Source organism: Narcine bancroftii, chromosome 1, assembly GCF_036971445.1.
Source record: "Narcine bancroftii isolate sNarBan1 chromosome 1, sNarBan1.hap1, whole genome shotgun sequence".
Taxonomy (NCBI): Eukaryota; Metazoa; Chordata; class Chondrichthyes; order Torpediniformes; family Narcinidae; genus Narcine; species Narcine bancroftii.
The window spans coordinates 197,388,196-197,414,805 of NC_091469.1; the positions used below are offsets into that span (position 1 = coordinate 197,388,196).

The 26,610-nt window shown below is 45.8% G+C and overlaps 1 protein-coding gene across 9 annotated transcripts in view; it reads left to right on the top strand.

The window, feature by feature from the left end:
• The window catches only part of LOC138737104 (disabled homolog 2-interacting protein-like), a 592,760-nt gene that overhangs the window by 147,679 nt on the left and 418,471 nt on the right, over window positions 1-26,610 (top strand). For 2 of the 9 annotated variants that reach the window (XM_069887681.1, XM_069887675.1), the window contains exon 1: window positions 22,175-22,298. The exons of the other annotated variants lie outside the window; for them this stretch is intronic. The gene's annotated coding sequence lies outside the window, so the exon portion shown is untranslated. Of the gene's footprint in view, window positions 1-22,174; window positions 22,299-26,610 lie in introns of those variants that run through there. 9 annotated transcript variants of the gene reach the window in all.

Sequence of the window (26,610 nt, forward strand, 5' to 3'; positions counted from 1 at the left end):
ACTTGATCCACCAGCGGGTCCACTTTGTGGGGTCTGCAGTGCTTCCAGAGGAGAACAGGTCCCAGTGTCATCATCCATTTAGGCAGCACTGGGCTCGTCGTGGCTTTCCTTGTGAAATAAAAGATACGTTCATGTGGAGTCATGTTAGTGGCAGTGCACAACAAAGAACGTATAGAGTGTAGGGCTTCTGGCAACATTTCTTGCCATCTAGTAACAGGCAGGTCTTTTGCTTTTAAAGTCAAGAGGACCGTTTTCCAGATAGTGGCATTTTCCCTTTTGACTTGTCCATTCCCCCGAGATTGTAACTTGTAGTGCGGCTGGTAGCAATCCCTCTCTTGTCCAGGTACTGCTATACTTCTGCGCTCATGAATGCAGCACCCCTGTCTGTGTATATGTAGATCGGGTATCCAAATATGCGGAAGATGGGTTGGAGGCATTTTATAACAGTGGCTGCTAATACATCAGAACACGGGATTGCGAAGGGGAAATGGGAATATTCATCTATTGCGTTAAGGAAATAGATATTTCTATTATTGGACAGAAGCGGGCCTTTAAAATTGAGGCTGGGGCGCTCAAAAGGTTTGGTAGCTTTTATCAGGGTGGCTTTGTCTGGCCAGCGCAGGATTTTGTCATTCTTAATTCTCCCCCTGTTCTAGTTATCGAATCTAAAAGCCACAGACTATTGGTCCGTGATGAGGGTGAAGTGTTTACACGCCAGATAATGTCGCCAGTGCCTTACTGCTTCCACAATGGCTAGGGCCTCCTTCTCTACTGCTGAGTGTCTTACCTCTGACCCCTGTAGGGTTCGCGAGAAAAAGGCCACTGGTCGTCCGTCTTGGTTTAGGGTGCCTGCCAGAGTCATATCGGATGCATCCGTTTCTAATTGAAACGATATTGACTCATCTATGGACCCTGCATGGTAGCTTTAGCGATATGGTCCCTAATGTCCCTGAATGCTCTGTTGGCTGCTGGGCATATTGGGAAAACTGAGGCTTTTATAAGTGGATGGGCCCTGTCGGCATAGTTGGGGACCCATTGGGTGTAGTAAGCGAACAGTCCCAAACACCTTTTTAGTGCTTTCAGCGTGTGTGGCACTGGGAGGTCTAGGAGAAGGCGCATACGGGCTGGGTCTGGGCTGCTTTCCCCGTTCTAAACTATGTAGCCCAGGATTGCCAACTTCCTGGCGCTAAAGACGCATTTGTCCCTGTTGTACATTAGGTTCTTTTCCTTGGCTGCCTGGAAGAAGCATTTTAAATTCGTGTCATGATCCTCCTAAGTGTGGCCACAGATTGTCACATTGTCTAAGTAGGGGAACAATGCTTTCAATTGGAACTCATCTACTATTTGGTCCATTTCTCTCTGAAACAGGGACACTCCATTGGTGACACCGAAGCGGAGTCGCAGAAACTGATACAGCCTGTCGTTTGCCTCAAATGCCGTGTAAATGCGATCGCTGTTTCTAATGGGCAGTTGGTGGTATGCTGCCTTCAGGTCTATGGTGGAGAACACCTTATACTGCGCAATGTTGTTGACCATGTCTGCTATGTGTGGCAGGGGGTAGGCATCTAATTGTGTAAATTTGTTGATTGTTTGGCTGTAATCCACTACCATGTGCAGTTTTTCTCTTGACTTTACTACAACCACCTGGGCTCTCCAGGGACTGGTGCTCTGCTCTATGATGCCCTCCTGTAGTAGCCTGCAGACCTCTGTCCTAATGAAGGCTCTGTCCCTCGGGCTGTCCCTCCTGCTCTTTGTGGCTATTGGTGTGCAGTCTGGGGTCAGGTGTGTGAACAGCGGAGAGGGTTCTATGTTCAGGTCAGACAGGCTACAGTGTTGTTTCTTCGTAGTGGGGGGTGAGGCCCGTTGAGCATTATTGTAATGCTTTCTAACTGGCACTGAAAATCTAACCCCAATAGTACCGGGGCACAGAGGTGAGGGAGTACTGGTAATTTGAATTCTTCATATTTTATGCCCTGGATTTCTAGAGTATCCCTGCAAAACTGTTTTATCTCAGCCGCAAGGCTTCTGGCTGCTAACAGGATCCGGTGCTCATTCGGGCGTGTGAGGAGGCCAAGGCGGTTGACTAACTCCTGGTCAATAAAACTTTCATTGCTTCCACTATCTATTAAGCAATTTACCCTCACATCATTAATTTTGATGCACACAGTGGCATCAGATAAATTGTGTGGACTCGTCTGATTCACACGTAGGGAAGCAAGTCTGGAGTGTCCTTCCATCCGATAGTACTCGGCGTCACATTCATCTCCTGAAGACTGTGTCCTCTGCTCTGTAGCATTTGTCCAAGATGGCCGGCTGCACATGGCATTCTTCTTCTGTCTTTTTGTGGAGAAAGAAGAGCTTTCCTGCCTCTCATTAGCATGAGAATGGGCCTTGGCTGTGGCCTTGGAGCTTCTGCATAATGCCCAAGTTTTCCACAGTTGGAACAGACCTTTTCTCTGGCAGGGCAGAGGCCTCTGGGGTGCTTTCTTTGTCCACAGAAAAAGCACTTGGGACCCTTAAGGTGTGCTGCTGCTGTGAATTCCTGTGAGGCAGCATACTTTTCTTTTCGTGGGGCTACAGAGTCCAGAAGTGTGACGTTTGTCCCAGCCCCAGGGTCCTGTGATTACTCCTCCAATTCTTTCCTGGTGCTTCTGCAATAGTCTCTGCCTCATCTAGCTCCACCATTCCTTTCTCCAGCAATCGATGTCTCTTCTCAGTGGACCATTTGCGCACAACAATTCTGTCCCTAATAATAATAACTCCTGAGCTGATACTGCTTTAAAGTTGCAGCCTCTCGCCAGATCTTTCAGAGAGAGTATAAAGTCTCTGGCAGACTCCCCTACTTGTTGTGACCTGGTCATGAGCCTGAACCGGGAGTGGAGTTCACTATGTCCCTTACTGTAATGCCTCTGTAAAGTGCTCATTGCCTTTTGGTAGGACCTGGCATCCTGTATAAGGGAGTAAGGGTGGTCTCCCAGCTGCGCTAACAGCAGCATTAATAGCTCTTTATCCGATGCCTCAGCACCCTCCATGTAATTCAGAAAGCATCTCTGGCAGTGGCCAAAGTGTGTGCTGGCTCTAGGATTTCTGGGGTTGAACTCCAGCCTGTCTAGTCGCAGCACATGGCTCAGCCACAGTCTCTGGTCTCTTGGGTAATGTGGGGGAACCTCGGGGGTCGTTCCTGGTCTCCACGTGGTTTCTGGGTCTAGGTGTAGGAAGGGCAGACCCTGGGGTACTGGGTGCTGCTGGTAGAGCCTCTGTGGGGCTTGTGTCTGCTGGAGGAGTAACCTGGGTGCTTGGGGCTCTTGGCTGAGTCTCTGGCTTTGGAACATTTGCAGTGGGCTTAAAGGGGATCCCAGCGGTAGCGTCAGGTCTCTGTGGTACTGGGGAAACTGCTACTAGGGGAGTGATGGTAGCGGTGTTTGCTTTCCCTGGCTCTGGAGTGGTCGGGAATTCTGCACATAAGTGGCGATCAGGAGCATGACTTGTGGAGATCCTTTCACCCGTGCTTGTAGTGGCCCCTTTCTGAATGGACAAGGGTTTAGGGTTTGCGCCGCCTGTACCGGCGAACCCACAGGCAGGCAGGGCTCTTGGCTGTTTCTTACCTGCCCTATCGTACTTCTGTGGTCTTCCCCGCATTCCACCATGATTCCAGTACAGCGGTCCCTCGCTGTCTCTGTCCTTGGATGCATGTGCGTGCTGGTCGTCCCCGGATTCCATTCCTCAGGAAGAGTCTCCAGGTGGTCGGGAATGCACGTTGGAGCAGAAGCAGTTTCCATCCTAGTAGCTATGATATTAGTTTATTAAATTGTACTGACAATGACCACACCAGCAGTCTGAGTATAAGACAGCTTTAATAAACTAATATGTACATTCAGAGGTCTTGTCTCTCTGCAAGACAAACCTGGAAGGCTAGACTGTAGCTCTGGACTGTTTTATATACAAGGTCACCGAAATGACCCCTGGTGACCTAGTGGTGTAATTACATATCACCACGTAATAGGTTTAAACCTTTTCAGCATTTTTCATGAGCAAAGTTAGGCATGCAACATAGAGGTAGAGGTAGGCCATTTAATAACATTCCATCACTTCCTTCTAACTCATGCTCTTTGATGTTCAGAGTTCAATGGATCTCAATTCTGACTGCATTCCACAACCAAGTTACCAATCCTCTCAGATTCACCTCATGCTGCCAAAGAAATGTGTGCATGTCTCAGACCGGAATGGCTGAACCTTGTTTTGAAATACAGTGCTGACACTCCAGCTGAGGAAGCTTAAGCTTGGATTTATTTTTTTTTCTTTCACAGAGGTTATCTGATCCAAGTGTTTCCAGCACTTGTTTTATTTTGGGCATCTCGTATCTGCATTTAAAAAAGAAATCAACTGTTCATTCATTCTGTCAAACGTTACAGGAATTTTTAGTAAATTTACTTCTAATTTTTGTAAATCTAAGAGACACTACAGAAACTTAAATTAATAATTTTTTGTTTATATTTTTAGCAAGATTTCAGAGATGCATCATTAGTTGTGGAACACAAATCATTTGTTGTCATTTTGGTTGATAAATTGCATTAAGAACAAATGCTAGACTTGCACCATATTTGTAGCAATCACTATTACAGGAAAAGAATTGCACAATGCATTGTTTGCAAAGCACCAATCATCATTCCTGCTGACTGGGCTTAATTATTTTTTTTTAAACTTGGGAGCTTTTTGGCTATGTAAATGTTCAGACTGCAGTGGTGATCTTGATGACTGAAAAATCCCAATCTTCCATTTAGAACAGGGATGGTCAAACTATGGCTCATTGCCCATTTTTAAGTAGCCTAGAGCAAAATTTAAAAATAAAATGGAATGTGGCCCTTTCGAACATAGTCTCCAACATTTCACTTCTTAGTTTCAACACTAGATATCGCTGCCATTTTGAACAGCAGACCTTTGCATTGTTACTCATTGATGAAAATGTTTACCTCAGTTCATAAATAAAGTTTACCTCAGTTGATTAAACATGGTGGAACCAAAAAAATGGAAAGTAGCAAAGGAATGTCAGAAATTTCAGACATGGTGGGAAAATGAATATTTTTTTCAAAGAAATCAAGGGCAAATGTGTTTGATTTGCGAGGAATCTGTTAACTTTAATGGCCTATCTACAGATTTACACATTGTGTCATAATCATTAAAGTGAGCCATTGAACCATGAACTGTATTCATTGAGAGTTGTGGAGGAATGTTGGAGACTGCCTTGTCCTTTTCTTTTATCCCAAAATATTTATTGAGCATCAGAAACAACTTATTTCACATTATACAGATGTATGTTGTGCCCCTTTACAGAAAAACAAACTCACATGTACATAAATGTTCACATGCACCCTCAAATACACACTGGAATCCCCTTCTCTCTGACCACCTTAGTAACCTTGTTGGCAATATTGTTGGTATATCACAGATTGTGCAAATACAACCATCTCACAGTTAAACATTTATTTCGTAAGAACTCATAATTTCACCAAAATGGCACATAAAGGGTTGCCATTTATGAAAAAAATTCTGGTGGATCCTCTCTATGTATATTTGATTTTATCCACTTTAATAAAGAAGCTGGTGTCCTTAAACCATTGTGTAATAGAAGAGCTCTTATCAGACTTGCAGTACAGCAAGATTCGACACTTAGCCAAGAAGGATTGTGATATGCTTCATTCCACACAAACTTCCACAGCTGGCTGTGAGAGTAGCTATGCGGCTGTGAGACTGACTTCGAGGGGCCAGATGTAGCTGATATCCCAATGGGTGATAGGCAGCCGACCGGGTTGGGCTTGGTCCATTCAGTTCAGCTGATTGACAGCCAGCCAGGTGTTGCCTTGTCCTCCAGTGCTCTTCCTGCAGGTACACAGGTCGCCCCCTTGTGGTGGTACACCACTGGCCTACTGAAGGGGGAAACCTCTGTACCTGCAGAAGAGCATGGGGACAAGACAACACCTGGCCAGTTGTCAATCAGCAGACCTGAATGGACCAAGCCCCACTGGTCGGGTATCAATCAGCCTCTGGGAGATAAGCCTGAGCCGGCCCTTCGAAGAAAATCTCAGAGTTTACAGCAGCACCATCTCCCAGCTGGCTCTGTGGAAGTTTACGTCGAATAAAGTCTGTTGTACAATCTTTGGGTTTTGTGTGTTTGCTTCTGACTGACAGCGCACCACAATTTATTCAATGTAAATTTTTAAAAGCTGCTACGGAAAAGCTCCTGAGCGCCAGGATCCTCGAAATCGACCCACTCCACCCGGAAGCACAAAAACGCTTTGAGATCTGGAAGCATGTGGTCAAAGCGATCATCAAGGCTCACGCCGACAACATCCTGGACTCCAATTGAAAGAGGCTCATCTTACTCCGACCAAAGCTGGGTCCACGAGCCTTCCTTCTCAAAGACTGTACTGGGTACTCAGAAGCGATGAACACCTTGTGACCATGTATAAACCTCCCATGAATGTGGTCTTTGGAAGGTACCTCCTGAGTATCTGAGCCCAACTACCCGGGGAGATGGCCGAGTCTTACCTGGGAGCTCTGCGTGAGTTGGCCCGACCTTGTCTGGCTGAACCCGGGGTAAATGAAAGGGAGGTCGAGAGGCTGATCAGGGATGCCAACGTCCGAGGGCCATCACTCAGAAGCTGCTGGAAGAAAATATCTCCTTGGTCAAAACAGTGGAGATAGATCTATTCCAGGCTTCCTCAGGCCTCTGCGTAGTCAGCACATTTGGCTGCTGTGGCTCTGGATCAAGCTGGGGAAGAAAACTTTGCTGCTGCGGGTGCCCAGCCCCCCTGTAAGTACTGTGGGTCGCGATGTGGGTCTGATTGTCGATTGCGCCAAAAATCAGTATTGCTCGAGATGCGGCAAGAAAGGCCACTTCTCCAAGTTATGCCTCTCAAAGCCAGCCGGCAGCTCAGCGGTCCTTTACGATCTCCCCCCATGGCCCCCACCATGTACGATTGCCGGGAGACACCATTACCCCCGCATCCACTTGTGGCCTCCCCAGCCCCGGCGGCCCAACTTCTGGCCTCGCTTGCCACGTGATTGCCATGCACCTGGACCAGCCCTCGCTCTCGCCAGAGCTACCTGCCAAAGACTATGATGATGTCACTTCTGCTGGCCGTGATGATATCGCCCTCCCTGACAGCCAGCGGCGTGACGACATTTCCCCCGGCGCACCGAGCACAGCCGGGGAAGAAAGCCAGCTATGCCTCACTCTCCCACTTGGCGTCGCCATCTTGGGCTGGTCAGGTGCGGACGCTGCCGACACAGAGCCTTCCCAGGCCTCCAGCGATGATGACGTGGTCAACATGGTCGGTGACCAGTTTGCCCTACCAACACACCTCACGCCTCTGGATGCCGCTAACCACTGCACACTGTATCCCATGACTATGGAGAGCACCTCTGTCGACACTCATCTCTCATGATGTCTGCAGAGGACACCGATGACCACGACTCACCTCCACTATTGGGGAATGATGACTCAGACCCCAAGATGGTCCTAGCAGCCACCACATGGACCAGGGACATCCTTCACGACCTCGGGCGTTTCAAGATGGACGTGAAAATTAATGGACAGGTAATAAAGTGCCTAATCGACAGTGGCAGCACCCGAGATTCATTCACCCGAGCGTGGCCCACTCGCTAAAGCTAAAAATCTACCCTGCCACCTTCTCTGTCGCCATCGCCGCCAAGGACCAAACTCTCGGGCGCTGCTCGGCTGATCTGACTGTGGGGGGGGAGACATACACTGGGTTCAGGCTCCTGGTCATGGCCAAACTCTGCGCCCCAGTCCTCCTGGGTTTAGATTTCCAATGCCACCTGCAGAGTGTCACCCTCACCTTTGGGGGGGCCACTACCTCCACTCATTCTCCACAGAGCACCGTCCAACCAGCGGCCTCTCCATGCTCCATATCACTCCTTCCACGCTCTTCTCACACTTCACACCAGACTGCAAGCTAATAGCCGCCAGAAGTAGGTATTATTGCACCGCGGACAGAGACTTCATCAGGGCGGAGGTGCGCCAGCTTCTGGCAGAAGGTGACATAGAGCCCAGTACAGCCCTTGGAGAGCCCAAGTCCTAGTGGTCAAAGGGGGAAACAAGCTGAGGAAATTCATGGACTACAGCCAGACCATCAACCGGTACACCCAGCTGGACGCCTACTAAGGATAGCTGATAAGGCAACGAGATAGCCAGTTACCGCGCCTTCTCCACAATTGACCTGAAGTTGGCTTATCACCAACTTCCCATCCACCAGTGAGACAAGCCCTACACCACCTTCGAGGTGGACGGGTGTCTGTATCAGTTCCGCCGAGTTCTGTTTGGGGTCACAAATGTGGTCTCCGTCTTCCAGCGGGTGTTGGATCATATGGTAGACTGGCACAGGCTAAAGGCGACTTTCCCATATCTGGATAATATCACCATATGCGGCCACGACCAGCAGGACCACGATGCCAACCTGGAGAAATTTCCCTGGACGGCCAAGGAGCTGAACCTCAATTATAACAAAGAAAAGTGCATGTTCAGCACCACCCGCCTCGCCATTCTGGGATACATCGTGGCACATGGTGTCATTGTCCCAGAGCCAGAACGGATGCGCCTGTTAATGGAGCTGCCCCTCCTCTGCAGGTGTCTTGGCTTATTCTCTTATTACTCACAGTGGGTTCCCCACTTCTCGGACAAGATCCGCCCACTGGCCCACCCGAGGCGCAGGTGGCATTTATGCGCATCAGGCAGAACATCGCAGACGCCACAATGCATGGCATTGATGAGGACTCCCCCTTCCAGTGGAGAGTGATGCTTCCGATGTGGCCCTCACAGCTACTCTTAACCAATGGGGTGCCCGGTTGCCTTCTTCTCCAGGACTTTCCATGGCTCCGAGCTAGGGCACCTTGCCATTGAAAAGGAGGCCCAGGCGATCGTGGAAGAGGTCCGTCTCTGGTGCTGGCCGACAGGAGGTTCATCTTCCTCACCCACAAGCGAGCAGTGCCGTTCATGTTCAACACAACACGTGGGCAAAATTAAGAATGACAAGATCTTGTGCTGGAGAGTCGAGCTGGCAACATACAGCTACGACATCCAGTATCGTCCCGGGAAGTTTAATGACTCCCTCAACGGCCTCTCCTGGACCTGTGTGTCGCTCCATGATGACTAGCTGCAGGCACTGCATGAGTCCCTCTGCCACCTGGGCGTCATCCACTTATATTATTTTATCAAGTCCCGGAACCTCCCGTACACAGTCAGGGATGTCAGGACCATGACCGAGGTGCGCCGGGTCTGCGTGGAAACAAACCTCACTTTTTCTGCTCACTCCAGGCCCTTCGAGCGCCTCGGCATGGACTTCAAGGGGCTCCTGCCTTCCATAAATCAGAACATCTATTTCCTCACGGTCATAGATGAGTATTCTCGCTTCCCTTTTGCCATCCCTTACCCAGACACCTCCACAGCCACTGGCCTCAGGGCACTGACACAGATCTTCACCATGTTTGGCTACCCCACATTTATCTACAGTGACCAGGGGTCTAGCTTCATGAGTGAGGAACTACACCAGTACCTGACATCAAGGGGCATTGAGATGAGTCGCACGACTAGTTACAACCCAAGAGGTAATGGGCAAGTGGAACGTAAGAGCGGGGTGATCTGGAAAGCAGTTTTCCTGGCCCTTAAGTCTTGGTCACTTCTGTGCATGGCTACCACTGAGACCCCTCATGAACGCCTGTTTTCGTTCTCCAGCAGATTGGTGATGGGAACGTCTCTCCCGACATGGCTCGTGTCCTCAGTGCTCCTGCATAGACGTGTGGGCGCACAAGGCCCAACCCCTGGTCGAGCAGGTGTTCCTCCTACACGCGAACCTCAACTATGCCTATGTTAGGTTCAGCAGTGGCAAGGAGGACACCGTCTCAACCAGGGACCTGGCACAGGCAGGAGCACCCATCACAGCACAGCATCCTCCAGCCCAGGACCCCGCTGGCCTGACTCACACCCCCGACCTCAGACATCTATGGAGCACTCAAGACCTCCTTGGGCACCGAGGACTTGCTACAACTGTGGGGGATGAACCCACCCCCCCCGCCCATCCATTGTGATACACACGACTTAACCCCGGCCACTCCTCCGCGCTCGACCACGCCAGCCGCTCCGGCCTCTGTCCCCAGCCCCCACCATACCCTCATCGACCAGTGACCAGGAGCCAGTCCTGCGACATTCGCAGAGACTCCGACAGCTACTGGACCATCTTAATCTGTAAATCCTGTGTATGTGTTTGGGGCTTTCCTGCAACCCCCCCAGTCAATTTTAAATAAAGGGGTTATAGTGGTGGTACACCACTGGCCTACTGCATGGAGCAACCTCTGTACCTGCAGAACAGCATGGGGACAAGACAATACCTGGCCAACTGTCAATCAGCAGACCTGAATGGACCAAGCCCCACCCGGTCGGGTGTCAATCACCCTCCGGGATATAAGCCTGAGCCAGCAGAGTTTACAGGAGCACCATCTCCCAGCTGGTTCTAAGCCTGTTGAGCAGTCTTTTGGTTTTGTGTGTTTGCTTCTGACTGACAGCGCACCACACCCTTACAGAATTGCAATTGGAAAACAAATTTTGAATATTAGCCATCAAATTCTATATACACCCTTTAGTCAAGTTTATAAATACTTATTCAGTTTCAAAACACACTTTAATACTGATTGTTTTTTTTGTATAAAGTTAATTTTTCTGTTGAGGAACACAAAGTGAGTTGTATTGTAACCCCTGATGTATGAACCAATCCATTGGGTTTCTCTGCACTCTTAATTGTCTCGCCCTCAAAATTAATTAATACTTCAGCCTCTGAGCTTTCATCAGAACCCTGTTGGGTTGGGTGATCAGCTGAGCATTTTTAGCATTTTCTGTCTTCAATTTGGGTATAAAATGAATGGGTTGGGGAGAATATATAGAGTATGTGACCATTTGCATCCAATTTCTCCTACTCAAATTTGACCAAAGTTGTCCAATACTTGAATCCTAATCCAGTTACTGGTGCAGGTTAGGAGATGATACTGTTGGAGAGAGGCCCTTCCATCTTTTTGGGGGAGTGCATGAAAGAAAAAACATGCCTACAAGTGCTTATTAGGTTGGGCATTATCTGATCAGTTTTTCACTTGTTTACAATTTTAGACCTGGTGACCAATAATGCCTTTTCCATTATAACCATTATATTTTTTAATGATACAATTTAATTATTTTGTCGGTGTATTACTCCAGATAGTTTCCTGTTTTTATCTCTCTTATCTACACTTGCCCTTTTCTCTGAAAGATCTTCAAATCCCTTCAAATGAATGGATTGCCACCCACTCACACTGGGTATCCTCAATGTAAAGCAAAGGGGTAAAATGGACTTGATGGCAGAGTAAATGGATAGTTATACTAATACAGTGAAACCTCATTAGAACGTGATTCGTTAATCAGCAGAATCGCTTATAGTGCGGGTGTCTGTGGACTCCAAACATTGATTTTTAGGAGGCCAGGCTAACAACCATAAACTGAAAAATGGTCTCTTATGACTCATTTACAAGACGTGTACGTTAATATGTGGAGTTTAAAGGTCTTATTATAGGGTTTGAATCACAGTATTCTGTTTTCCTGCTTCCTGAATCTTGACATATATGCATCTGTTCCCCGACTCGGCTGTAACACGGTATGAAATCTTGGACCCCTAACTACTGCGTTCTAACGAGGTTTTATTGTACCTGATTTGTAATTCATATTGAGCTATCTATGCAGTATCACACACCTTGTTCTCTTTGTGCCACTTTGCTAATTTTCAACAGCCAGGAGAGAGCTTTCTCATTTTTATCTTAACACTTATTTCCAAGTCACTGTTTGCAAAACATTCTAAAATCACAGCTGATTTTGTTCCTACCTGATAGTTGTTCTTGTTCCATCTTAAGCTTCCCATTGCCTATCTCAACCTCCAATTTATTCAATGACTGTCTTCATAGCTCTGTGAAATCCAAACATTCTGAACCCTTAGAATGTTATCCTCATCAATGAGATTTCCCATAGTTTTACTTTTTCCAGCTCCTTTTCACCCTGAGTCAAGTAAGAACTTTTTTTCCAACAACTCTTGAACCTCCCATTGTAACATTGTAGAAGTCATTTTTATTTTTGAACAACAATGCATGAATAAAGTTTCAGCTGCAAGGTTGAGAATAGTTGATAACCACCTTATGATTTGGGAATTAGCTTTTAGTTGAACATGTTTTGAGCAAAGGTTATTGAGCTGAAATGTTAATCATGTTTCCCTGTCCATAAATGCTGCAAGGTATGGTAGGCATTGCTGGCATCTTTTGTTCTTGATTTCAGTTTTCCCATGTACTTTGGTACTATTTAGATATTGCTATTTGAGAACAGTTCCATCTTAGCTGCAAAATAGTTCTAGAAATTGGCCTGATGGTGGCAGTGCCTACATATTGTACAATTAATTTGTGCTTGTTGATTCCAGTGAGATAGCTTCTACTTCTGTAGTAAAATTGTTCAAAATTCCATTGCCATCTCTTGAGTTTTTTTTGCAATATTTTATTTATTATTTTAAATATACTTAACAATCATACCAAATACAAAACATCAAGAGAACCCCTCCCACCACCCCCTATTAAACAGAGAACGATTGAAGAAAAAGAAACAATGAAAAATCATCCCATTATCAGTGCGTACAGTAAAACATGGAGACACGATAATACTGTACCACATTGTTAAAATCTTTACAGAGGTCAGGTGGCGAGCCAGTAGCGATTGTATAGGTGCCAGTAAGGTACCTATATGATCTAAATAAGGCTGCCAGAGTTTTAGGAAGGTGTTATATTCCTTCCTGAGATTGTATATGACCTTTTCAAGTGGGATGCAGCTGTTCATCTCCAAAGACCACCTATCCATGAGTAGATGTCACAGAGATCATACCAGAAGGGTATGTGGCAAAGCCACATAGAAGATAAAAAGGAACCAACTTCTCTTTCTTTCTTTTTCTTTGGCTTGGCTTCGCGGACGAAGATTTATGGAGGGGGTAAAAAGTCCACGTCAGCTGCAGGCTCGTTTGTGGCTGACAAGTCCGATGCGGGACAGGCAGACACGATTGCAGCGGTTGCAAGGGAAAATTGGTTGGTTGGGGTTGGGTGTTGGGTTTTTCCTCCTTTGCCTTTTGTCAGTGAGGTGGGCTCTGCGGTCTTCTTCAAAGGAGGTTGCTGCCCGCCAAACTGTGAGGCGCCAAGATGCACGGTTTGAGGCGTTATCAGCCCACTGGCGGTGGTCAATGTGGCAGGCACCAAGAGATTTCTTTAGGCAGTCCTTGTACCTTTTCTTTGGTGCACCTCTGTCACGGTGGCCAGTGGAGAGCTTGCCATATAACACGATCTTGGGAAGGCGATGGTCCTCCATTCTGGAGACGTGACCCATCCAGCGCAGCTGGATCTTCAGCAGCGTGGACTCGATGCTGTCGACCTCTGCCATCTCGAGTACTTCGACGTTAGGGGTGTAAGCGCTCCAATGGATGTTGAGGATGGAGCGGAGACAACGCTGGTGGAAGCGTTCTAGGAGCCGTAGGTGGTGCCGGTAGAGGACCCATGATTCGGAGCCGAACAGGAGTGTGGGTATGACAACGGCTCTGTATACGCTTATCTTTGTGAGGTTTTTCAGTTGGTTGTTTTTCCAGACTCTTTTGTGTAGTCTTCCAAAGGCGCTATTTGCCTTGGCGAGTCTGTTGTCTATCTCATTGTCGATCCTTGCATCTGATGAAATGGTGCAGCCGAGATAGGTAAACTGGTTGACCGTTTTGAGTTTTGTGTGCTCGATGGAGATGTGGGGGGGCTGGTAGTCATGGTGGGGAGCTGGCTGATGGAGGACCTCAGTTTTCTTCAGGCTGACTTCCAGGCCAAACATTTTGGCAGTTTCCGCAAAGCAGGACGTCAAGCGCTGAAGAGCTGGCTCTGAATGGGCAACTAAAGCGGCATCGTCTGCAAAGAGTAGTTCACGGACAAGTTTCTCTTGTGTCTTGGTGTGAGCTTGCAGGCGCCTCAGATTGAAGAGACTGCCATCCGTGCGGTACCGGATGTAAACAGCGTCTTCATTGTTGAGGCAGGCCCCTCCAGCCCGGGTAAGAAACCTGCATAGGAGAAGGCCACTCCGATATAAAACCTACGACCCAAGGACCTCGCTGCCACGTCCCAGCTTGCTTGGCCACGGCACACGAACCATGGGTGTAAAGGGTGGGGCCAGTACTGCGCGCACTGCACTCCACCTAAAAGCTCCTTTGCGCAGGCCCGAGGACAGATCCACGTCCTCCCCCTCCACATCCTCCCCCTCCACGTCCTCCCCCTCCACGTCCTCCCCCTCCACGTCCTCCCCCTCCACGTCCTCCCCCTCAAAAGATGCTCACAAACACAAGCTAGCATGCTGGAACATCAGAACCATGCTAGACAAGGCTGACAGCCACCGACCTGAACGTCGGTCTGCCCTCATTGCACATGAACTCCTCAGACTTGACATCGACATAGCCGCTCTCAGTGAAGTCCGCCTGGCAGATGTAGGCAGCCTCCAAGAACGCGGCGCGGGCTACACACTCTACTGGTCTGGCAAGCCTTTGGATGAACGACGCCTATCTGGTGTAGGCTTCATGGTCAAGAGCTTCATTGCCTCCAAACTCGAAAACCTTCCGACAGGCCTCTCGGACCGAATCATGTCCATGCGACTCCCACTTCAAAACAAGCGTCACATCACCCTCATCAGTGTCTATGCTCCAACCCTCCAGGCGGAACCAGCAGAAAAGAACAAGTTCTACACCGACCTGCGCAACCTCATCCAACGTACCCCTACAGCCGACAAGGTTGTCATCCTGGGCGACTTCAACGCTCGTGTCGGCAAAGACTCAGAAACCTGGCCAGGAATCCTGGGCAAGCATGGCGTCGGCAAGTGCAACAACAATGGGCGCCTCCTATTGGAGCTCTGCGCAGAACAGCGACTTGTCATTACAAACACCCTTTTTCAGCAGAGGGACAGCCTTAAGACCACCTGGATGCATCCCCGATCCAAACACTGGCACCTCCTGGACTACATCCTGGTGCGAGAAAGTGACAAACAAGATGTGCTCCACACCATGGTCATGCCTAGCGCGGAATGCCACACTGACCACTGGCTGGTTCGCTGCAAGCTCAACCTTCACTTCAAGCCAAAGCCCAGGAACAATAAAGCCCCCAGAAAGAGGTTCAATGTTGGAAACCTGCAGTCAGACGAAGCGAGAGGAAACTTCCAGGCAAACCTCAAAGCAAAGCTCGACGTTGCAACCCGCCTCACGGACCCGTCCCCTGAAACCCTCTGGGATCAGTTGAAGACTACCATACTGCAATCCACTGAAGAGGTACTGGGCTTCTCCTCCAGGAAAAACAAGGACTGGTTTGACGAAAACAGCCAGGAAATCCAGGAGCTGCTGGCAAAGAAGCGAGCTGCCCACCAGGCTCACCTTACAAAGCCGTCCTGTCCAGAGAAGAAACAAGCCTTCCGTCGCGCATGCAGCCATCTTCAGCGCAAACTCCGGGAGATCCAAAATGAGTGGTGGACTAGCCTCGCCAAACGAACCCAGCTCAGCGCGGACATTGGCGACTTCAGGGGTTTCTACGAGGCTCTAAAGGCTGTGTACGGCCCCTCACCCCAAGTCCAAAGCCCGCTGCGCAGCTCAGACGGCAAAGTCCTCCTCAGCGACAAGATCTCCATCCTCAACCGATGGTCAGAACACTTCCAATCTCTTTTCAGTGCCAACCGCTCAGTCCAAGATTCCGCCCTGCTCCAGCTCCCTCAACAGCCCCTAAGGCTAGAGCTGGATGAGGTTCCCACCCTGGATGAGACATATAAGGCAATCGAACAACTGAAAAGTGGCAAAGCAGCAGGTATGGATGGAATCCCCCCAGAAGTCTGGAAGGCTGGCGGCAAAACTCTGCATGCCAAACTGCATGAGTTTTTCAAGCTTTGTTGGGACCAAGGTAAACTGCCTCAGGATCTTCGTGATGCCACCATCATCACCCTGTACAGAAACTAAGGCGAGAAATCAGACTGCTCAAACTACAGGGGAATCACATTGCTCTCCATTGCAGGCAAAATCTTCGCTAGGATTCTACTAAATAGAATAATACCTAGTGTCGCCGAGAATATTCTCCCAGAATCACAGTGCGGCTTTCGTGCAAACAGAGGAACCACTGACATGGTCTTTGCCCTCAGACAGCTCCAAGAAAAGTGCAGAGAACAAAACAAAGGACTCTACATCACCTTTGTTGACCTCACCAAAGCCTTCGACACCGTGAGCAGGAAAGGGCTTTGGCAAATACTAGAGCGCATCGGATGTCCCCCAAAGTTCCTCAACATGATTATCCAACTGCACGAAAACCAACAAGGTCGGGTCAGATACAGCAATGAGCTCTCTGAACCCTTCTCCATTAACAATGGCGTGAAGCAAGGCTGTGTTCTCGCACCAACCCTCTTTTCAATCTTCTTCAGCATGATGCTGAACCAAGCCATGAAAGAACCAACTTCTACACCACACCTAAAACACATCTCTGATAATTCAGCTTTGTATTGGTATAATTTTTTTGGGATGAGGTACAGTTGAATGAGACAATTATAACGGACCAACAAACTTTCCTTACACAGATCTGACCAGAGTTGTTCATCAATTGTTGTGTCTAGAGTACTTTTAAATGAGAAAAAGTATAACTAATTCCTTTTGCTTCAGTATGAGAAGTGTTAGATTTAAAAGAAAATTGGCACAGTTGACAAATTTGTTCTCTACTAGATCTCACCTGAATCGAGACACAATTTGACAAACTTTATGGCCTCATTAGGATAGTGTGCAGTTATCAACTCCCTGATTTTAATTTTACTAGTCACAGCAACAGCTTCACTGACTTGTGAATGTCCTGGGGGATGGTCAGTTGAGCAGTGGGGTACTCTGGTCTCTTGGATTAAATGTAGAAATGGGACTTCTAACCTATTTTGATGCCATGCTAAACTGCCATCCTGTTCATATTGTTGGGTTGATATAGGCAGCTCCTGAGTTATGAGGAGGTTGCATTTAAGAAAATGCTCCATATAATTTTCTGTTATATGAACCTGCATCATTTGCATAGGCATCAAGAAATAAGAGTTTAAATAAAAGTTATTTTGATTTATATTTTTCTATAAATTGCATGATTTTTTTTCTGTATGTCAGTTTTTGGAAGTAATTTGTGAATTATTCCGTTACCTGAATGCTTGTTAAAAGATCTCATGGCACTATTTTGAAATTTATTACAATTGCTAAACACTAGGCCCTTTCAAACTGCCATGTAAAATGGGGTTATCCAGGCAATTTGCCCAGTTAGCACCCCAGTTACGCAGCAGTTAGAAAGGGTCCGACCCAGTCAACCCCGTCGGAATCCAACTGGGTCCCTGACCTACCTCAGAGGTAGTCAGGGAACCCAGTTAAACTTACCTAGGTCGCGTCCACAGGATATTTGAAAACGAAAATGGCCGACCTGCTTTTTCCGGTGATGTAAGCGCTTGCATGCATCACTGGGCAGCTGGGCAGCCAGCATCCGAACATTCGGCAGTACTTAAGGTGAGTACGTGATGCATTATTGTGGGGGCAGGATCCCCCTTAAATCGCTGGGTTGGCGATTTAATGGGTAGATCCTCCTACAATTTAAAAGGTACTTCCAGCACTTTTGCCCCAGTAATTGCACCCGGATCCCAGGAGGGCTACCCTAGGTGCTGCAGTTTGAGGCTACTGTTTAGTCATGATCACAAACCAGCTACCAGCAAATTGTGTGCCATATTCCCACAATGCAGTAGAGTTTAAACATAAGTACTTGATTAACCAAAAGACATTGGAAGCTTCCTGGTTAATGAAGCGTGCCGCATTAAAGCAAAGGTTTCTTTCCACTGGGATAATTATGATGTGAAATTTTGCTGTCAACTTTGGTGTGGAAAAAATACTTGTAAAAACAATGCACCCATGTCAGGTTCATGGGTCAGTTGGGTGCCTTTTGTTCTTTCCTAAGTGAGGCTTGACACATTCACGTGGAATAAATGCGAATTCATCCCATATCATGGACTGAGTTAGCCATTAACAAACTTCTGAACAATATCAGGTGAGGAATTTTCCATGAACTTTTACATAAACCATAGGTCTATATTGACCATAATTTACACCTGCTTCCCATGAACAAAGTGCTCCAGTCCATCTTAATGCCCCTTTCCACCAAATTCTTGACTGGTGAATGTTGCTCTTGGATCACAACTGGTGCCTTTGGTACCAATTGAGAAGAGTGGTACTCTGAGGTATCTTGCAAGTATTTCCTTTCAATTAGTCATTTGCCTTGTCATGTATTTGAAGATGTCTACCCAAATTGCAGCTGCTGGTTATAATGTTAACATAATTCAAATTCTATGCTCACTCGATCAAAAGTGCAGTTCAAGATGTGCTCTCCCAGATGGAGATGGATCTAAATATTGTTCTCTCGGTGTAACAAACTGTTAGGAAGTTTATATCTTCAAGTACAAGAACTGTACAATTTGTGGGCAATTAAGAAACCACCAGAACCCCATAAGAACATATTCTTGAACAAATGTGGAGCAGTGCTGTTGCTTAAATAAAATCTAGTTCTATCTTTTAGTCCACTGGGTCATATTTGTAAACATAGGAAGGATCATAATTTTTCTCACAAATGTTATGATACATCTGGAAAGACAACGCACACTCTTTGCCAGGGAATCTCTCATTTTGTTAAGACCAGATTTGAAAATAGTCACCCACATCAGTTCCAAGATAACTGTTTTCTTTTGATCTAAATGAAAAATGTAAATTTGTATGTTTGCACAGAGAGCACACACCTAATTATTGTGTGGCTTCTTTGGTAAGTGAGATCCTTTCATTTTAAAATTCTGATGATGGATCCTTAACTTTAACTCCTTTTATCTCTTCACAGAAGCTGCCGGAATGGCTGAGTGTCAGTATTTTCTGTTTGAAGATGTTTTATTAAATTTTTCCCCTGAAAATTAACTGTTGGGGACCAGCTAACATTCTGTTAAATTCAAAAAATTCTGTTAGATTCCAAAGCTGATTAATCTTTATGGTTTTAAAATTTGATTGCAGTGTTCCAGGCATGATGTAATCAAGTTTGTGTGGAATATCAATTTGCAAGTCTAATATATTGGCAAGGAGTTTGATTTTTTTGCTATTCTTCCTTGGATTGCCACCATTTTAGCATTTAAATTGACAATCCCTCAGGTGGAGATATTTCAACACCAGATAGAAACAGTGACTTCCACAGATGATTGTTATTTTGGAGGAGTGGGTGAGCCACTTTAATATCTCCAGAGCTCAGAGCATGTACTGTTGCTTCTCCTAGGTCCTCAAAATAATTTTAATAATTAGCCTCTTGCTGCTCTGAAGATTTACTGTTTTGATTGTGGTGCATATGGGCCACACCTCCTGAACACTGCATCAATGTCCCAGTCAACTCCAGACTGAAAGGGAGCATCAGTGCAGGCTTTTCTGGGCCTGCATAAAAAGATGAGAAATACCTTTTCATTTGGCTTTTAGCTGGCCTCGATGTGGAGGCCGACTATGAAAAGGCCTAATGGTTTACTACAGAAGACAAGTAGATTTAAATGTTAAGTTGCTTTATACCATAGATTAGGCTTCAGTAAGGCACTTTAAGTATTAGTTTTCAATATTTATTGGAGGAATAGTGTAGATAAATTCTTAAATTTGCACCAAAGTGAGTCTTGGGTACATAAGCTGTTTGAAAATTTTATTAGCTTGCTTTCAAGTAATACAACCAATTGCAGTGAACTTAAGCATTGTATTTGCCCTATTATGAAAATAAAAAAAAGGGTTCTGGACTACAAATCCTTACACAACATTTTGCCTATTTACGACAATTTTCACCAATAACGTAAGGTTCTTGACATCCAACAGCACTGAGTGTAAAAATCTGTGAACATATTTGGATAATTTGTAGAGAGGGTGAAATGGATTAGTGTTCAATAGTAGTACTGTTGATAGTAACTGAAGACCTGTGGAGATAGGATAGGAAGAATGACTTAAAGCAGCAATTAGTATATGTATTTGTTTTCATTGTCTGAGCTGCTGAATACAAATGTAGGGAGATGATGGTAGAATTGCATACCATATTTGACCACATTTGGAGTTTGGTGTACAGTTCTAGTCAACATGCTACAAGAGACTTAGTCATGTGATAGGTTGCAGACTAGATTTCTAAGGATGTTGCAAGTGCTGGAGATATTGCAAGGTTATATTCTTTGTAGTGGAGGAACAAAGGGCAAGTAGCAAGATCTATTTGGTAGATCTGAAATACAAAACACAGATGTGGTTGAAGGATCAAGAGAGAGGGGGGAAAGTTTTTTCATTTGAAGAGCATTTGGGTTCTGAAATTCACTGAATGAAAAGGTCATGGATGAAGAAACCGCCATGTTTTACTATACCATCATTCTATGAAAACTCCAAAATAACCTCCAAGGTTACTGGTCAAAAGGTGGGAGATGACACATTGCATTTTGCTGGCATTGAATAATCTGTGCTGCAAATGTCCACTTCATGGATGGCAAATACCTGCTCTATGCTCCAATCCAATTCATGAACACCACAATAGTGTTAAATCTTTCAGATGTGATGTTAAACCAAGCTCTTGTTTTCATTTAAAGAATTTCTATGGTGGGACATCATTTAAATGTGGAACAGAAAACCTCACCTAGTGGCCTTGCTAACACTTGCTAACCACTAAAAACTGATGAATTGTTTTATTGAAGTATCATACTTAACTTGCATTGACCGCCATGCATTTTGGGAATCCAGAAGACTTGAAAAAATACAAGTTATTCCTAATATCTGAATTGGTAACAGTTTAAATCAGTCAGTTACATAAGGTGTTGAAGAGAGTAGATATGATGGTGGTAATACAAAATTATGATGGTTATAGACAGAGTAAATGAAAGTAGACCAGTTTCTGTGCTGTAGCATTCTGTGGTTGTTGTATAAAATATCAAGTGATTCAGCAGTTTGGTTTTGAAACAATGACCCTTTCAAAGCACCAGAAAGCTAACAAAGTCCTGGTGATCAGAGAATCCTTATTTGCAATCTTTTCTCAAGGGAGAGGCAGAGCAGAAGTTGTAGAGCCTATGAATGTAATGAGAAAAATGTGGACACAATAATTCAAGTTCTTTCTTTAAAATGTATCAATGAATTTGTGTTCTTTGGTACATTAATTTGAGATATTCAAAAGTTTTCAAAAATACATCAATAGGAGTTTTTGCATGTGGTTCCCAATAGGGAAGTGATAGATTGCAGTCAAAGATTTCTTGAATGAGATTGCCAAAGACTTCAGATCAGATTTCAGATTTATTGTCAGAGAACATACATGACATCACATACAACCGTGAGATTTTTTTTCCAGAGGGCGAGGCAGAATTACCACTTACTGGTAGTGCAAAAAAATGTACACAGTATATACATGTAAACAAATCAAGAACTGTAAATAGATGAGGAATGTAAACAAACTACAATACAGAGAATTTTAAAAAATCAAAGTGCAAACTAAGAATCCTTAAATGAGTCCCTGATTGAGTTTGTTGTTGAGGAGTCTGAAGTTGGAGGGGTAGCAGCTGTTTCTGAACCCGATGGTGCAAGTCTTGTGGAACTTGTACCTTTTTCATGATGGCAGCAGCAAGAACAGTGTGTGTGCTGGGTGGTGTGGATCCTTGATGATTGCTACTGCTCTCTGATAGCAGCGTTCCCTGTAGATGTTCTCGATAATGGGGAGGATTTTGCCTGCGATGCTACCTGGGCCGTGTCTGCTACCTTTTGGAGGCTTTATGCACAAACCTGGGCGCCTCCCTCTGCGAAGTGAATTTTTGACTTTATTGGAAGGCCACAGTCAGTATGGATCGGAAGTAATGTCTCCTCGCTGACCATCAACACAGGTGTACCTCAAAGATGCCCACTACTCTACTCACTTTACATCCATGACTATGTGGCGCAATTCAAATGCCATCTTCAAATTTGCTGATGACATCACAGTTGTCAGGTCAGCTTAATCTGTGATGTCACAATAACCTTGCATCCATTGTTGACAAAACTAAGCAACTGATTGTGGACCTTCAGGATGGAGAAATCAGGAGAGGGATAAACCAGTCCTCGTCGAAGGGACAACAGTGAAAAGACTTAAGAACTTCAAGTTCCTGGCTATCGACATCTCTGAAGGTAGCACAGTAGGCATAGTGGTTAGTGCAATGCTGTGGCAACGCCAGCGACTGGGTTTCTTCCGGGTGTTCCAGTTCCCCCCCCCCCCCCGTTCAAAATGGACCGGGGTTGTAGATTAATTGGGTGGCACCAGCTCATGGGCTGAAAGGGCCTTTTACCGTGCTTTCTGTCTAAATAAGAATATATATCTGGAGCCTCCATGTAGATACAATCATGAAGAAAGCTCAGCAGTGGTTCTATTTCATGAGGAGATTTAGTATGTATCAAAGATGCTTGCAAGTGTACTTTGGCGAGCATTCTAATGGGCTGCATCATTATCTGGAGATGCCAATGCACAGGACAAGAAAAGACAACAGAGAGTAGTGAACTCAGCTAGAGGAATCGTGAGATTTTTATGCCAGGCCTCTGCCTCGAGGTTGGCTTCATCCACTGAGAAGAATTTGAACTTGTTATGGAGCAGCCCTAAAAAGCTGCTCCTGCACCACTTTTATGATGAGTGGCACCTAGTAGCATCCTCTGGAGCTTATGGAGGCGAGGCAAGTGGTGCAGTAGTGCTGCCCGTCACCATGAGGCCTAACAAATGCGCCAAGCAGTGGCAACCTTCATTACCCATAATCCCTCATGCAGCTGGAACTGCTCTGGGAAATGCATGGGGGGGGGGGGGGATTATGGTTAACGAAGATGGCCATTAATCATTCTTCCAGCTCTTCTACCCGGTGCAGTCCCTCCAGCTCTTCACTTCCCTCTTGCATCCATCAGACTTCCTGGCTCTGCTTCTCTATCTCCACTTCTCAGCATCTGTCCTCCTCCCTCCTTTTTCCTGGGCCATGGAGCTCAGCACCTGAGTCCCTTCGCCCTCTGGCTCAGCGGGCTCCGACTCTCCTTTATCCCGCTTGGCCTCTGGCTCCTCGCTCCCCTCCTGCTTCTCGGTCTTTGGCCTTGTTGAAGTAGCAAGGGGATGAGGAAGAATGGGAAGAGGACATTTCCAGGTGCAGGAAGGAACCCTAACCTCAGCACCAATCACCGTGGGAGCCCTGTTGGTGGCTCTTGGGTCGCAGGCTGATGGAGTCATCAGCCTACCCCTAGTCAGCCGCTTACATGGAAGTGTGCCCTGCTCCACTGCAGACAGTAAGTTGAAGAGGGATTGGAGACGGCACCTTGGAGCCACTTACGGAGCATTTATGATGCTGTGGCCGCTGGAATCGGAATGGACACAAGGAAATAACCAAACAAGGCTTTTTTTTAAGAGTGAATCAAATGGATTTACTTTGCATTTCCTGTGAAACCTTTTAAAAGGTAGAATCATGTGCCTGACACGTGCTGACGTTACATGCCTGGTACGATGCCTCCTGGGAGTTGTAGTTCCACCATAGCACCACTACACACACACACCCATCCCAGAACCAGCAGAAAGGTTTGTCTGCTTTTTAGTTGTCTACCTCTGCAACGGACTGTTGGCTGCTGCAGTGGGGAAGACTTGTCAACATAAGGTGGTGAAAGACCGTGGCTTCCCTCAAATGTCTAAAATACAGGTCGACCAAGTTTGTCTGAGTATCCTATAAGGCCCTTCGTAGGGCATCTGCAAAGGTTTGCTAAGTGTTTCCCTTCGGACAAAGACATATTCACATTTTTTTGAGGTCTTCAGGCATAAAGGAAGTGTGTTCTCCATGTGATGATGATGGTGTAAGAGTCCATTTTCTTACAGTCTCCTTTAGCCTGCTCAACAGTTCCTTCGGATTATCATGGAGTTGGAATGGTAGGGGACGAACTCCCCTGGAACCACCAATGGTGCGCCATACATGAGATCAGCAGATGAAGCTTAGAGGACCTCCTTTGGAGTTATTCTAATGCACAGTAATACCCAAGACAGCTCATCAGCCTAGTTTTTGCCCTCTAACCGAGCCATCAAGGCCAACTTTCCACCATTTCATTGGCCTGGGGATGATAGGTATTTGTACGATGAATTCTTGTACTGAGCAAGTGAGACAAGTGAGGAAGTAAATTGTGGTCCTCTATCTGAAGCAACTTGCACCGCTAAACCAAAACGAGACACCCAGCAACTGAGTAGCGGCCGAGCACAAGTGTCTGCAGTAGCATCTACGATAGGCACAGCCTCGGGCCACCGTGTAAACCTGTCTATTACTGTAAAAAGAAAATGGTATCCGCTTGAAACAGGAAGTGGACCAACAATGTTCACATGGACATGAGCAAAACGGCAAGTAACTGCTGAGAAGGACTACAGTGGTGCCTTAATATGCCGCTGAACCTTTGCTTTCTGGCAGGCGATGCAGGACCTCACCATTTGTGTAACATTTTTTAAAGACTGTGCTATACGAACCTGTCCAAAACCATGTGAACGGTAAATCTAATTGATGGATGTGAGCGACCATGCACAAAGTTGAATATATGAAGTTTCCATGATGCCGGAACTACTGGGCATGGGTGTCCTGTTGATATTATCAGAGGAGTAGTTTACCATTAACTCCAAACTGGACTTCTTTCAATTGCAGGTTCGTGATTGCAGTCATCTCATGGTTACATTCTTGGGCCACTGCCAAAGCTGTGTAGTCAATATTTTGAGCTACAAACGAAACCTCAGGTGGAGCAGAATGGAAAGTGCATCAGCTACTAAATTGTCTTTTCCAGAAATATGTAGTATTTTTGTGGAGAATTGTGAAATGAATGATAATTGCTGTGTTGTCATGCAGAACAGTGCTCTGCGACCTTGGAAAATGCAAATGTTAAGGGCTTGTGGTCGGTGTACATAGTAAAAATCTCTGCCCTCCAAAAAATAATGGAAGTGTCAAATAGACAAGTAAATGGCCAAAAGCTCTTTATCAAAAGCACTGTATTTCTTCTCTGCTTCATGAAGATTGCAGCTGAAAAACGCTAACGGTTTCCATTGACCATTGACATATTGATGAAGTGCACGTCCTACGGTCATACTGGAAGCGTCTGTAGAAATGGCGGTGGCTGCATTTAAAACTGGGTAGCTGGGCATAGTGGCATGAGTCAGCAAATCTTTAATCTTCAAGAAGGCATTGTTTCCCTCTTCAGTCCAATGTATGGTTCTGGAGTTTACAGACAGTAAAAGAGGTTTCATGATATGAGCTGCTCCTGGAAGAAACTGACGGTAAAAATTTACCATATTCCCAAGAATATCTGTAGGCTTTTAACTGTAGCAGGTCTTGAGTACTTGGTAATGGCCTCAACTTTGCTTGGCAGCGGAGTCGCGCCTTCCTGAGCAATCATATGCCCCAAGAAATTAATAATTTTTTTCCAAAAACACATTCATTCTGATTGATGATCAATCCAAACTTTTGAATATGAATAAAAAGTGTATAAATATATTCCAAATGTTCTTCTTTAGTCCCACTGGCCACTAAAATGTCATTGAGGTAAATGAAAATATTGGTCAAACCACGTCCTAAATCATCCATCACCCGTTGAAATGATTGGATGGCATTCTTTAATCCGAACGTTATTCGTAAAAATTTGAACAACCCAAACCGGGTAATTATTGGTGTGTTTGGAATGTTTTCTGGGTCTACTATTACTTGGGGATAGCCAAGCATCAAGTCTATTTTGAAGAAGATCTTTGATCCATGCAAATAAGCTGAGAACGATCCGGGATGGTGGTGTCATTAAGCCACCTGTAATCTCCACAAGGTCGCCAACCTCCATTGTGTTTTGGGACCACATGTAATAGAGATGCCCAGGGTTTGTCAGACTTATGAATTATGCCAAGTTCCTCCATCTTGACAAACTCTTCCTTAGCTAAGTGCAGCTTCTCTGGAGGCAAACGGCATGTTTTAACATGGATAGGAGGGCCCTTAGTAAAAATGTGATGAATAACACTGTGCTTTGCATTGGAGGCAGAAAATTGTAGAGTAGTAATTTCAGGGAAATCTTCCATCAGCTTAGAGTATTCATCTACTGGTTTACTTAATGTTTGAAGGTGCAGAACAGGGGCATAGGTGTCTGACAGAGGAATATCTGAAAAGTAATTCCATCTATTAGCTGACATCCTTTTTAAATTGATGAGGAATGAATGATCTCAAAGAAAATCTGCACCAAGCAAAGGTCAGGATACTGCTGCTATAATAAATGGCCGAGTGTAGAGATGATTCTCAAACTTGACATTCATCTTCTTGATGCCAAAGGTTGGAATGTTGTAACTGTTCTCTGCTCATATTTGCAGGTCCAGGGTAGGATGGCATGTGTCAAAACTGGTGGGTGGAAATACACCAACTTCTGAACCCATGTCCACCAGAAATTTCTGCTGGCAACTGGTCCCTTGTATACAGTAGGC